Genomic DNA, 13,679 nt, shown 5'->3' with positions numbered 1-13,679 from the left:
TCCCTGGCTAACATTAAGGCACGTAACACTGTTTCACATTCCTTCATTTCCGCCCCTCCATACCATTTCCTCATGTGAGCATGTACCTTATCTAGCTGACCCCCCCTCCATCCACCTGCACTCATCACTTCCCTCTTAATAAACACACATTTCAAGTCCAACAAACCCAACCCTCCCCTACATACCGGCAATGTCACTACCTCCCTTTGCAACCAGTTGCACCCTGAACCCCATAAAAATTTGAACACCATTCTAAGAATACTCGTGATCGCCGTTCCTGTTAACGGCATCACAGCCGAAACAAACCAGACTTTACTATATAGTAATACATTGATGACAATTGCACGTTGCCTAAGGGTTAAATGGTGAGGTCGCAGCATTCCCAACCGTCGCTGCACCTGTTCCACCATCCTATTCGAATTGCTAACCCTTGCAGCACTCAGGTCAGCCTCATAAATGACACCGCAGATTTTCAGACTCCCGGTCCTCCGCTGCACAACATCACATCCCCAATCTAATCTCTCTGCCCACTCTCCCAGCCCCATGATCATTGACTTTTCCAGATTTACCTTCATCCCAGTAGCTCTCCCAAAAGTGTGTACAACTTCCCCCAAAAGTCCTAACCGTGTCTCCTCACTTACCAAAATAGTGGTATCATCAACATAGCCCACCAAACCAGGCCACGGCTTCAGCTCACCATCCCTCCCCCCCGTCCTTAGACGATCCTCCACCATCCTATAAAAGGGATCCTGAACACATGCAAACAATATTTGTGATAAAGGACATCATTGACCTCATCGCTCTAGGGCCGTGAGGTTGTGCTGCGCCTTGCTCCTGCATTCGTCACTCAGCCTTGGTGGAGGACGGACGTTGGCAGTTGAGCTAGCACCTGTTGGTAGCACTGAGTGATTTTCACAAGATGGCGCAGGCTATCAGGCGGAGAATCAACACTGTGTGTATTGAGGTGTTGAAAGGAGCAGTATATCAAACCAATGCCTCTGTTATGCTGCCTGCTATACTACGGGATACCTACTGCATCAGCAAAGACGATCTGTATGGTATTGCCTTAAATGGAGCAACAAGGATATTTGTGAAATTTGTGACGGCTGCGACTTATGACAAGATGGTGGAAAAATACCAAGACGTGTGTATGACGGTTAATCCTGGTCTGGAAGTACGCATGAGGGACGTATCCAAGTATTATACTTGGGTAAAGTTACGGAATGTCCCATTTGAAGCGGATGAAGAAGATATAAAAGCAACATTCAACGAGTATGGTGTTATACATCAGGCAACAGTTGGAAGGTGGTCTGATAATATGTATGGTGGACTGCGTGAGGGCTCCTTTACCCTCAAAATGTCTTTGCGCAAATCTATACCATCATATGTGACTCTGAGTGACTTTAGAATACAGGTATATGTAACATATGCGGGGCAAAGACGAACCTGTAGACTATGTGGAGCCTTTGATCATATAGCAGCAATGTGTCCTCGTCGATCAACACCTGAGAAAAATGGAGAGGGAAAAGGTGTGTGGAAGGAGAGAGAGGTGACGACCCAGTCTACAGGGGAGCATCTTCAAGATCAGAGAACATGGAGTGAAATCGTGGAAGACAATCCGGAAGAATGTGTAACATTACCGGAGGTGTCTCAGGTTATTGAGAAAATGCGTTTGGAGGATGAGGTGAGAAGAGAGGATTTGGGTAGTCAGGTTACGGCTACTATAGATAATGTTATTCAAGAATTCTTAGGTAATCAGAATGAGGGCGAGACACTAAGCATGGTGTCAGAAGGGAAACTTATAGGTGAGGAAGGAATTGAAGAGGTGAGTAATGTGGGTGTTGGGGATAAGCAATTAAACAGGATTAGTGAGGTTGTGGTTGAAGTACACAACGTAGATTGTGGAGATGAGGGAATGCACATAGTAGAGGCATCACGTAAGAGAGAGGCAGGGGCTTCTGATAGTGATGATGTCCTCACACCAGCGCAACGAACTGGTAAGAAACTATCAGTGGATGTAAAAAAAAAAATAACAGGGGGGGGAGGAAAGGGGCAGAGGAAAGGTGAGGCAAAAAATGGACAATGCGATCAGAATGTTCAGCAAAAACGTAAGGAAAGGCAAGGATATCGGTCGATTGGTAAGCCCCCGATAGCATTTTTAAGTGTCTAACCTTAAATGTTAACGGCCTAAGGGCTGATGTAAAGCGTAAGATATTTAGTGTTTTTTTAAAGAGACTTGGCATACAAGTAGTATTTTTACAAGAGCATAATTTCAGGTATGGAAGGGAATTGTCGGTAGATGGATATAAAGTTTATGCTGGGTATACTGGGAAGCTTAAGGGAGGTGCTGCAGTTTTAATAGCTGAGACCAGTCCGTTCCAATTGTTACATTGGGAAGAAGGGGGAGATGGGAGAGTAGCGAGGGTGGATGGGACATGGGGTGGGGTACGTGTGTGTTTTGTGAGTGTATACATGCCGGCGGACAGTAATAGACGTGTTAAAGAAGAATTTGTAAGGGACACACTAATTTATCATATGCGGGGTTTACCTGTTTATTCATTATTTGGAGGGGATTGGAATAGTGTGATACGTAGAAAAGATGTGGAGCCGAGGGATGCAGGGTGTGTTCTGGGGGTTCTACGAGATGTTTTAGGGGGAGTTGGCTTAACGGATGTTGTGAGGGGGGAGGGGTGGAACGTGGAGCATACATATGTGAGGAGAGGATACGCGGCACGACTAGATCGTATTTATGCTTCTCCCGGGTTACAGGTGGCTACTACAGAAACTATAAATGTAGTGTTTTCAGATCATAGAGGAGTGGTCGTGGATGTGGGATGGGGAGGTTTACCAAAGCGTTACATGAGTTATTGGAAACTTAATGTGAGATTGTTAGACGAGCAGGAAGACGGTGATAGTTTTGTTGAGTGGTGGACAAAGGAGTGGAACAAGGGGAGAAAAGGAGGTGATATACTACGATGGTGGGAGGAATATGCCAAACCAGGAATCAAAAATTTTTATATGAGGAAAGGAAAGGAGGTAAGTCAATGGAAATATGGCTTACAGAGATATTTGGAAGGGCTGCTGAAACAGTGCTATGAAGGTTTTAGTGGGGTTTATCCAGTACAAGAGATTGAGGGCATCAAAGCGCAATTAATGGAAATGCAGAATGCAAGATTTGATGGTGAGAGAATGAGAGGTGGATTGGAAGATGTTTTATGGGGAGATAAGCCATCTGCCTGTGTTTTGCGGCGATTAAAGACGCGACAGAAGACAATGACTATGATGAATTTGGACGTACATACGGATGTGGGAGGGTATACGACGGGACAGAGGTTAGTAACTACGGAAAGTATGAGTGGTTATGCTGATAAGTGGTTTGAGATATATATGAGAGGGGGAAACAGAAAGATAGCGGATATGAAGATTTTAGAGAAGGGGATACAGAGCAACCTAGAGTCAGCAGATAGAGCGATGATAGAAGGGCCTATAGATGAAGAGGAAGTGTGGACGGCATTAAAAGGGATGAGTGTCGGGAAAGCACCTGGGATAGATGGAATCCCAAATGAATTTTATTTGAGCAACTGGGATGTAATGAAGGAATTCTTGGTGCAGTTGATGAATGTAATGAAGGATAAGGGAAGCATGAGTCTAACACAAAGGACAGGTGTAGTAGTTATGGTTCCAAAGGGGGAAGTACAGAATAGCATCCTAGATTATAGAGGTTTATCATTAATGTGCGGGGATTATAAATTGTTTGCCAGGGTGTTAGGTAATAGATTGCGTAAAGTAATTGGGAAGGTTATAGATGGGGGACAGATGGGTGTGCCAGGGAGAACAATGTTTAGTGGGCATGGGAGGATAAAAGGTTATATAGAGGAGCGTAGGATGGATGGTGGAGGTGTTCTTGCGTTGGATTGGAAGGCGGCTTATGATTGTGTAGAGAGAGAGACATTATGGATGATTATGAGGAAGATTGGGTTTGGTGAGGAAATCGTGCAGTGGGCGGAAACTTTATATAGAGGTGCAGAAATACGAGTGCAAATTAATGGAAGGGTGGGGAAGATGGTTAGTATGGGTAGGGGGCTGAGGCAGGGATGCCCCATGTCTCAGATCCTATTTGCATGTCTGCAAGACCCATTATATAGGTTGATAAAAGTTGGTGTAAGTGAGGGAGAGGTAAGATTTAGGGGTGCTACGGGTATAGTTGGCTATGTAGATGACACGACGGTCTTAGTGGGGGGAGAGGAGGGGTTAAAGAATGTAAGTAGAATTGTTGAAATATTTAGTGGAGCAACAGGTATGAATGTTAATAGTGAGAAGTCGAAATTACTGGAGGTGGGGTCATGGGTGGGAGGGGAACTGGGAAAAAAGTTTGGATGGCAGGTAGTAGAGCAGTTAAAAATTTGTGGAGTATTGTACAGAGGGGCAGCGCAGGAGACTCGAGAGGCAAATTCTAAAAGGGTAGTGCAAAGAGTATTGCTTAGGTTAGGGGGAATAAGAACGAGTGGTTTAACTATACAACAGAGAGTCATTGTAGTTAATACACTCATTTATCCTAAATTGTGGCACGTGGCTGTGGTGTACCCATTGATGGCGAAAGATGTGCGGCAAGTGCAAAGGAAAGTACTGAATTTTATATGGGGATATGGTTGTCATTGGCTGAGGCAAACGGTTGTAATGACACCGCTGGCAAAAGGGGGTTTAGGTTTAATTCCTTTGGGTAGCAGACTGAAGAGCATGTACGTGAAGCATTGTTATCTGAGATTGGGCGGGGAACGTGGTGTCAGAGTGAGAAAAGTGATGGAAGATGTGAGGCGGTGGTGGGGGGGTAGGGAATTAGAGGAGTGTATGAGTATGTTGAGATACTTATTACAGGTAAGAAATCCGGAAAATGTAACGGCGTGTGTTTTGGGGAGGTTGGAAAGGGTTCAAGAGGTGTTGGAAGGGGAGACAGTTTTTCCATTATATAATTGGACACGAATCTGGGGAGACTTCAGTAAGTTACGGGTGAAGTCAAGGGTGAAGGAAACTATGTATAGGTTTTTACATGGGATTTTGCCAACTAAAGTACGACTGTATCAGATGGGAATTTTGAAGTCTCAATGTTGTGTTTTGTGTGGGGGGGAGGAAACAGCATATCATGTGGTGTATTTCTGTGAGCAGATCGAGCGGGCACGTCTATGGTTACGAAGAGTGTTGGATATGGTGGGTGGGAGTGGGTTAGTGGTATTAAGGGCACTGAGTTTGGATATAGAGGGAGTGGGAGATAGTGTGAGGAGGGCCGTCATGTATTTAGTGGTAGATTATGTCTATATATCGTGGGTGATGAGGGAAGTGGGGGGGGAGGAACGAATAAGGGCTTTAGCAGGACACTTCTATAGAACAAAGTGTATAAATGAGGTAGTGTATGGATGTAGATGGGCCAGAGATTTTCCGGTATCGTATAGAGGTATGACTGTGAGAGGGTTGCGCGCATTAGTGTCGTAATGGCTGGGTGGACTGGTCTCTGTAAAAGGGGGGAGGGTAAAATGATTTATATGGATATAGAATATCATGATTATTAAGCATAGTTTCCTGAGAAGCAAGAGGCGGCTTACCAATCGATTAGGGGCTATAATGTTGTATTATTAACCATAGTGCGTGAAAGAGCAAGTCTAAAAATGGCTCTGAAACATGTCATTAAACATCTAGAATTTGATGAACAAGACAATACGTGTTTAATAATATACATTCTTGGTATATGTAATACAAGTGTGTATTTCAATATCCAGTGTAAAGTTATCATATTGTTTGACATTGTTCACTATAGTAAAGCAGTGTTATTATACAAATATTGTCATAAAGTATAATAGTTGTCAGTATTTTAAAAAGTTCATTGAATAGTTTTAAGATGTTGTGGAGTTTGTTTCATGTCGGCTCATAGATAAACGTGTAAGTGTATTGCGCATATGTAATTTCATTTAGTTCTGTGGAGGACCAGCTAAGGCGTCTTTTCTTTATTAACGCATAGTAATGTTTTAAACTAAAAATGAGAATGTATGGAGTATATAATACTGTTAAAGTACATGTTCATCATTGTGGCTTAGCGCAACTTTTTGAGTGTAATAATAACAATTACGTAAATGTTGGGGGGGGGGTGAGTCACTAATATTGTAAGTGCTTTGTATCATTGTACATTATGTTAGTTATGTAGTTAGGTGCATATCAGACTCATAATGATTAGTTACTTAGTGGGCAGGATCAGAGCCACTGATAATGTCTCTTTTTATATTTATTTATTCACATATATATACGTAACTATCTATGTATATTGTATGAACTGCTTTAAATAAAATATAAAAATAAAAAAAAAAAAAAAAATCTAATCTCTCTGCCCACTCTCCCAGCCCCATGATCATTGACTTTTCCAGATTTACCTTCATCCCAGTAGCTCTCCCAAAAGTGTGTACAACTTCCCCCAAAAGTCCTAACCGTGTCTCCTCACTTACCAAAATAGTGGTATCATCAACATAGCCCACCAAACCAGGCCACGGCTTCAGCTCACCATCCCTCCCCCCCGTCCTTAGACGATCCTCCACCATCCTATAAAAGGGATCCTGAACACATGCAAACAATATTTGTGATAAAGGACATCCCTGCCGAAGACCCCGCTCCATGTTGACTCCCCCCCCTCACACACCCATTGATTTGCACCCTTACCTTCGCGTTTGAGTACAACGTATCCACCCACCCCACTATTTCTTCGCCAAACCCCTGTCGTAGGAGAATATCCCTCAAAGCCTTTCTTTCCACCCTATCATAAGCCCCTTGCCAATCCAACACCACCAACGCCCCTCTTCCCCTTTCCATATCCTCCAGGAACCCCTTGATAATCCCGTGGCCCTCGCTCATTGACCTACCAGGTAAACCAAACTGAGACTCAGACACGACCCTCCCCACAACACATTTAAGCCGATTCCCAAGAATTTTCGCAAATAATTTATAATCAGCACAAAGCAACGAAATGGCTCAGTAATCCCGAAGGGTACTCTGCTGTTTACCCTTTGGGACCAACACCACCACCGCCGTTGCCTGAGATTCTCCCATCTTACCTCCGTCTTTCATGGCATTCATTAACCTTACTAGAAAACCCCTAAGCAGACCCCAGTGCTGTACATAAAATTCGCTTGGTAAACCATCGATCCCGGGTGCCTTACCCTTCCTCATGTCCATAAGGGCTCTCCATATTTCCCTCTCCTCAATGACCCCACCCAGTGCCTCCCGATCACTCCTCCCCAGTTTGCACGGCACATACTCGCATACCTTCCCAAGAACCTCGCCATCCACCCCACTACTTTTCCCGTATTCCTCAAACCATCTATCTGCATATGCATTCATCCCCTTGGTGTCCCTTAATATCTGACCCTCTCTAAAACCCCCCACAGAAGATATGACTTGCAAACCCGGTATTGTAGTCGTTCGCTGTCGTACCTTCTGTCCTCACAGCACACAAGCTGATGGCTTGTCGCCCCAGAGTACTTCGTCCAACCCCGCCTGTACCCGTACAGCTGCAAAACGTTCTTCTTGCAAATCCCGTATTCTGTCCTTCAACATGTGTATATCCTCCACCGGGTACACCCCGGCCACCGCCCCCCTCGTAACAATCTCGTAATCTAGATTCTAAGTAATTTGACAAACCATACCGCAATTGATTAATGCGTTTGCCCTCCCTCACATAAAATTGACGTATTCTTAACTTAGCCACACTATCCCACCATCCTACCACATCTTCCTCAGTCCTTCTGTCGGCACAGAGCTGTTCCCAAAATATTGCAAACGCTTCCACTCCCTCCCTATCCCCCAAAACCATCGTGTTCAGTTTCCAATAACTTCCCTGCCTACGAGCCAAAGCATCCCATCCCACCTCCACTAATACCGCCCTGTGATCGGAAGCCACCATCTCAATAGTTTTAAAAGACTCTACCAAAACCCTCTGAGATAAATATAACCTGTCCAAACGAGCCACATATCCCCTTCTTGTAAACGTATGTTCCACCTCCCACAGACCTCCCCCGAAAGCATCACGTAACTGAAGATCTCTAAGCAGGCCCCCCAAGACTGAGGAAAAATATCCCGCTCCTCTGGGTTCCACGTCTGTCCTCTTAATTACACAATTCCAATCCCCCCCCACAATCGCCACATACGGTAACGTGCATAGGTAGTACACGAGCTCCTCCCGCACAAAATCCATCTTCACTTTCACGTCACTTTCTGCTGGGGCATACACACACACGAACGCCACCCTCTCTCCCATCCACCATCCTTCCACACGTAATACTCTCCCCCCTCCTCCCCCTCTTTCCTATGCAATACAAACGGGCTCGCCTCCCTGATCAACACACCCACTCCTCCTTTTAAATGCTCAGACGGCAACACATAAGCCTGATACCCAGGCACCACTAATTCACGACCAAGCTTAAAATTGTGCTCCTGCACAAAAGCTACGTCAACCTTGTACCTATTCAAAAACATCCTGAAGCACTCCCGTTTAACACCATCACACAGACCATTAATATTTATTGTTACACACCTGAGGCCAGTTTAAGGTTTCCTTCCCCGCCTCATGTCAAGATTCTTCCCTTTCAGACCGTTCCCCTGGACTGTGCCTTTGCCACAGACTCCCCCCCTCCTTCCCAACCATCCCCCCCCCTTCTGTTGTGGCCCTCTCGCAGAGTCACTCTGGGTACCATAACCCCATGTCTTTTTCCCCGGCCTTTGCGCCGGCGTCAGAACATCGTCCGAATCTGACGCTGCTGCCCTTTTCCTTGTAGCTCTCTCAGTTTCCATATCTGAGTCCTGGGAGCCAGCACAATGGACTTCCACCTCTACCACCCTTAATCCGCCTCCATGTCCTTCCATGGCACTCGCACTGCCCACCACAGGTGCCACCTGATGCTCCCCTTCCCCACACACACCTTCCGCCCTGATCCCAGGTTCTTGTTCGCTGTAACTCTCCACCTGCATAGACTGTAACATAGCCTGTATCACCGTCTCCAACTCCTCATCAATAGCCTTCACTGCTGCGCCCTCCTGTACCTCCTCACTTGACAACTGTACTGTTGATGGGCCAGGTGATTCATGGATCACCACTTCTTCCGATTCCACAGGAGGAGCCACCACCTCTTCACTCCACATGCGACCACGCCCTCCTCCTTGCACCCGTTCTTCTTTAGGCATCGGGTGCTCATGCGCAGGTGCTCCGCCCCTTGCCGGCCCAGGAGCCATACTCCACTTGCCACAGTCTGCCGCCATATGGTCATATTCGCCACACAGTCGGCACGTACATCTCTGCCCCGCATACGCTACCATTACCTGGGTTCTAAACTCTTCGAGATATACATACGAGGGTATAGGATGCCTTAGCGTCATCTTGAGATTAAAAGAACCCTCAGAAAATCCTGTGTAAGCACCTTTTACCCATTTGCCAGGTTGGGCCAGATGTACAGTTCCATAATGTTCGAATACATTTCGAATATCTACCTCATCAGCCTCAAAAGGCACGATGCGGAGCTTAACCCACGAATAATGTTGTGATACATCCGTCAACTTTACCCTCACTGCCGGTGTTACGTTAATGCTGACATCTTGGTAACGATCAACCAAAGCCTCGTATACTTGAGCAGTTAGCACTTTCACGAAAATTCTATATACACCGTTCAGTGCCACTCCATATAAATCCTCGTCTCTGATGCCGTATGTCTCTCTTATAATTTTGGGCAATAACACATCGACTGACGTAGGCGTTAAGCCCCACTAATAAGTTCAATGCCCACAGTATTCACTCTCCTGCGCACACCTGGCGCCATGTTGTTGACTGAGTAGCTCGTCTGGGAAACAGTAGAGGGGTGCAAAGCACGACCGCACTCTACCTCATCCAGGCAGCGAATGCACAACACCTCCTCGTACCACTGCTGTCAGGTTACTGAGGAGCGTCAGGCAAGGGGGTCTACACGGCCCAAGAGCGATGCAGACAATCCTGGACTGAAGAGGTGGAGGATTCCAAAGAGGAGACTGGCATGTGTGAGGTAAGCTGTGATGTAAAAGGATCTGTTACTAGACAAGGGAAAAGTACAGAAGTGCAAGTGCAGGAGGAGGTGCAGGCTCTAGAGGAAGAGCTTCAGGAAGTGTAAAGGACATTGACGCCGCCTGCAGAGGATGTTGTACCTGAGCTGGTGAGAGGCACGGCGTTGCCTGTAGAGGAATGTAATGATAAAAACCATATCAGGGTTGACGGGCCAACTAGTAAGAGTGAGTTGTCGCCGTGTGCTGTGGAACGAGGCGTGGTGGAGGTTGAGGTACATCGTGAGGGAACCTCAGAAGATAACATGGATGTAGAGGGCATCACGAGGAAGAGAGCGGCGGCGTCAGACTCAAATGATGTCCTGACGCCGGCGCAGAAGTCTGGGAGGAAGGAAAAGCAATGTCGAAGTAGTCACAATAAGAGGCATCGCAAAAAAGGGGGGGGGGGTTGATGGTGTGAAGCCTTGTGCTGGCTCTGGGACAGGAGGCCCTGGGATGAATGAAGAGAGGAGGAAGGGTTGGAAACTGTAAAGAGGTCTTAGGTGTATGACTGTGAACGTAAATGGACTGTGTAATAGTGTGAAGAAGGAATGGTTTCGAATGTTTCTGTATAAATATAGGGTGGATGTAGTGTTCCTGCAAGAACACAATTTCAAGGAGGGAAGAGTGCTCGAGGTGGAGGGGTTTCAGGTCATGACTCTGCCATCTGCACGTCTGAAAGGTGGTGTGGGTATATTGATCAGGGAGGCAAGCCCGTTTGTGTTGCTAAGAAGTGAGGGGGGAGGGGGGGAAGAGTATTGTGCGTGGATGGGTGGTGGATGGGGCAGAGGGTATCTTTTGTAAGTGTGTATGCACCAGCAGAAAATGATGTGAGGGTAAAAAGGGATTTTGTATGTGAAGAACTAGTTTTCTTCTTACGTGGTTTACCTGCAGTGGCCGTCGTTGGTGGGGACTGGAACTGCGTTATTAGGAGGGCTGACGTGGAACCAAAAGGGGCGGGGCACGTGTCGGCGGCCTTGCGAGATCTTTTGCGGGATATTCAGTTGCGGGATGCGGTTGGAGGAGGGGCGTGGGAGGTAGAGCACACTTTTGTAAGACGGAGTTACGCGGCTAGGTTGGATAGGCTGTATATATCTCAAGGGGTTTGGTTGACATTTTTCCGTACAATAGAAGTAGCTTATTCGGATCATCGGGCGGTAGTAGCAGAGGTGGCGTGGGAGTCACTAGCAGGTATATCTAGGGGTTATTGGAAGTTAAATACAAGTGTGTTAGGTGATGAGGAGGGGATAGAGGGATTTGCAACGCTGTGGGAGGGGTTACGTGCAGAGGTAAATGGGGTAGAGGATGTGGTGATGTGGTGGGATGGTGTGGCTAAAGAACGGATTAAGCAATATTACATAAAGGAAGGGAAATGTATAAATTCTTTAAAATATGGGCTTGCTAACTATTTGGAGGATAGGTTACGGGGTTGTTATGCGAGGGGGGCGGTGGCGGGCACTTATCCAATGGATGATATTATGGCAATTAAAGGGAGGCTGCGTGAGGTACAGGATGAGAGGTTCCAAGCGGTGCAGGTACAGGCGGGGGTGGAAGAGGTGTTATGGGGCGATAGACCTTCATCGTGCATATTGCGTAGGCAGAAACAAAGACAGCAGGCAATGACTATTCCATGGTTGGAGGTTCATGAGTCGATAGGAGGGTACAGGGAGGGGCAGGTCATACAAGCTACGGAAGGAATGGGGGCATTTGCTGACAAGTGGTATGAGAAGTACTGGCAACGAGAAGGGGTAGAGGATGGGGTTTTAGAACAGGTGTGTGGAAGTGTGGTATGTCAGTTGCGTAACAGTGATAGGGAAGCACTGGGTGGGGAAATAACTGGGGGGGAAATATGGAGGGCTTTAAGTGGAATGCGAAAGGGCAAAGCACTGGGAATTGATGGACTCCCGGCAGAGTTTTATCAGCAGCATTGGGAATTATTGAGGCATTTTCTGGTTAGGTTATTAAATTGCATGAAGTAGAGAGGTGAGCTGGGTGAGAAGCAGGCAACGGCTGTCGTTGTATTGGTACCGAAGGGTAAGGGGCAGCATACGCTTCGGGATTACCGGGCGATCTCGTTGTTATGCACAGATTATAAATTGTTTGCGAAGATTTTGGGAAATCGGGTCAAGTGTGTGGTGGGGCGGGTAGTATCAAAAACTCAGTTTGGTTTGCCAGGGAGGTCTATGGTGGAGGGGCATGGGTTACTTAGGGATTTCGTGAAGGCAAAAGGAGGGGGGAGGGAGGGAGGTTTGGTGGCGCTCGATTGGCAAGGGGCATATGATAGAGTGGATCGAAAAGAATTGAAAGCCATCCTCAGGGGTCAGGGGTTTGGGGAAGAAATAGTGGGTTGGGTTGAGGCGTTGTATGGAGGTGTAATGGCGAGGGTACAGATTAAAGGTCGATTGGGTAGGAAGATTGTAATGGATATGGGACTTAGGCAGGGGTGTCCTATGTCACAATCATTGTTTGCGTGCGTACAGGACCCCTTTTATAGATTGATGTAGCAGCGTATGTGTCACGTAGTGGGACCAGGGTGTGAGGTTGCGAGGGTTTGGCCAGTTTTAATTGGGTATGTGGATGATACAACTGTTCTGATCAGGGAGGGGATGTCAATGGACACATTAGACCGGGTAGTACAAATGTTCGCAGGGGCAACTGGTATGAGGGTAAATTCAGATAAATCCATGGTCATGGGGTTAGGAGCTTGGGCAGGTAGGGTTGATTGGGGTAGTGCAGTTGTGAGGAAGCAGGTGAATTCGTTAAAAATTTGCAGTCTTATTTATGCAGGCGATCTAACTGTGGCACGCATGGAAAACTCGCTTAGGATGGTAATGTTACCTGTAAGTAAGGGGGGGCTGGGATTGCTGGACTTAAAGCGGAGGGTCAAATGTGTCTACATTAAAAGGGAGGTGATGAGGGAAAGTGTGGGTGGGGGGGGGTGGCCAGGATCCATAACAGATTGCAACGGATGTATACAGGAGTTGAGTTGAATGAGTGTGAAACTGTGTTGAGGGCTCTGGCGTGGGATCGAGAGCCAGCAAAGGTTAAAATAGGTAGGTTGTGTAGATTGTTAGCCGGGAGGGTTGTAGCTCCTGTAGAGGGAATTTTCCCCATGTATGCATGGGGAAGTATATGGAATAGTTTGAGTAGGATGAGGTTGCAACCTCGTGTTCGGGATGTAATGTATCGTTTTCTGCACGGCATTTTACCGTCGGGTGTGGTTCTACGGGATAGACGAGTCGTTGACGGGGGGGAGTGTGGGATATGTGGTGGGGAGGAGTCGGCTTTTCATGTAGTATATTTTTGTGATGGAATGAGGAGTGTCAAGGGGTGGTTAAATAGGGTGATAAATAGGATAGGAGGTAAAGGAATTTCTGTATTGAGAGCATTAAGTCTCGACGTGGGGGGTTGCGAGGAAAGTGTAATCAGAGCTGTGGGATACATTATGGCAGATTATATCTATATAGTGTGGGGATTGCGGGGGAAACAGGTTACTGAGGTGAAGAGGAGGGTGTTAGCGGTAACGTTCTATAAAACGGTATGTAGAAATAAGGAAATTTATGGGAGGAGGTGGGTGAAGG

The sequence above is a fragment of the Cherax quadricarinatus genome, chromosome 85 (genome assembly GCF_038502225.1).
Source record: "Cherax quadricarinatus isolate ZL_2023a chromosome 85, ASM3850222v1, whole genome shotgun sequence".
Lineage (NCBI taxonomy): Eukaryota > Metazoa > Arthropoda > Malacostraca > Decapoda > Parastacidae > Cherax > Cherax quadricarinatus.
This window is presented reverse-complemented; position numbering follows the sequence as displayed.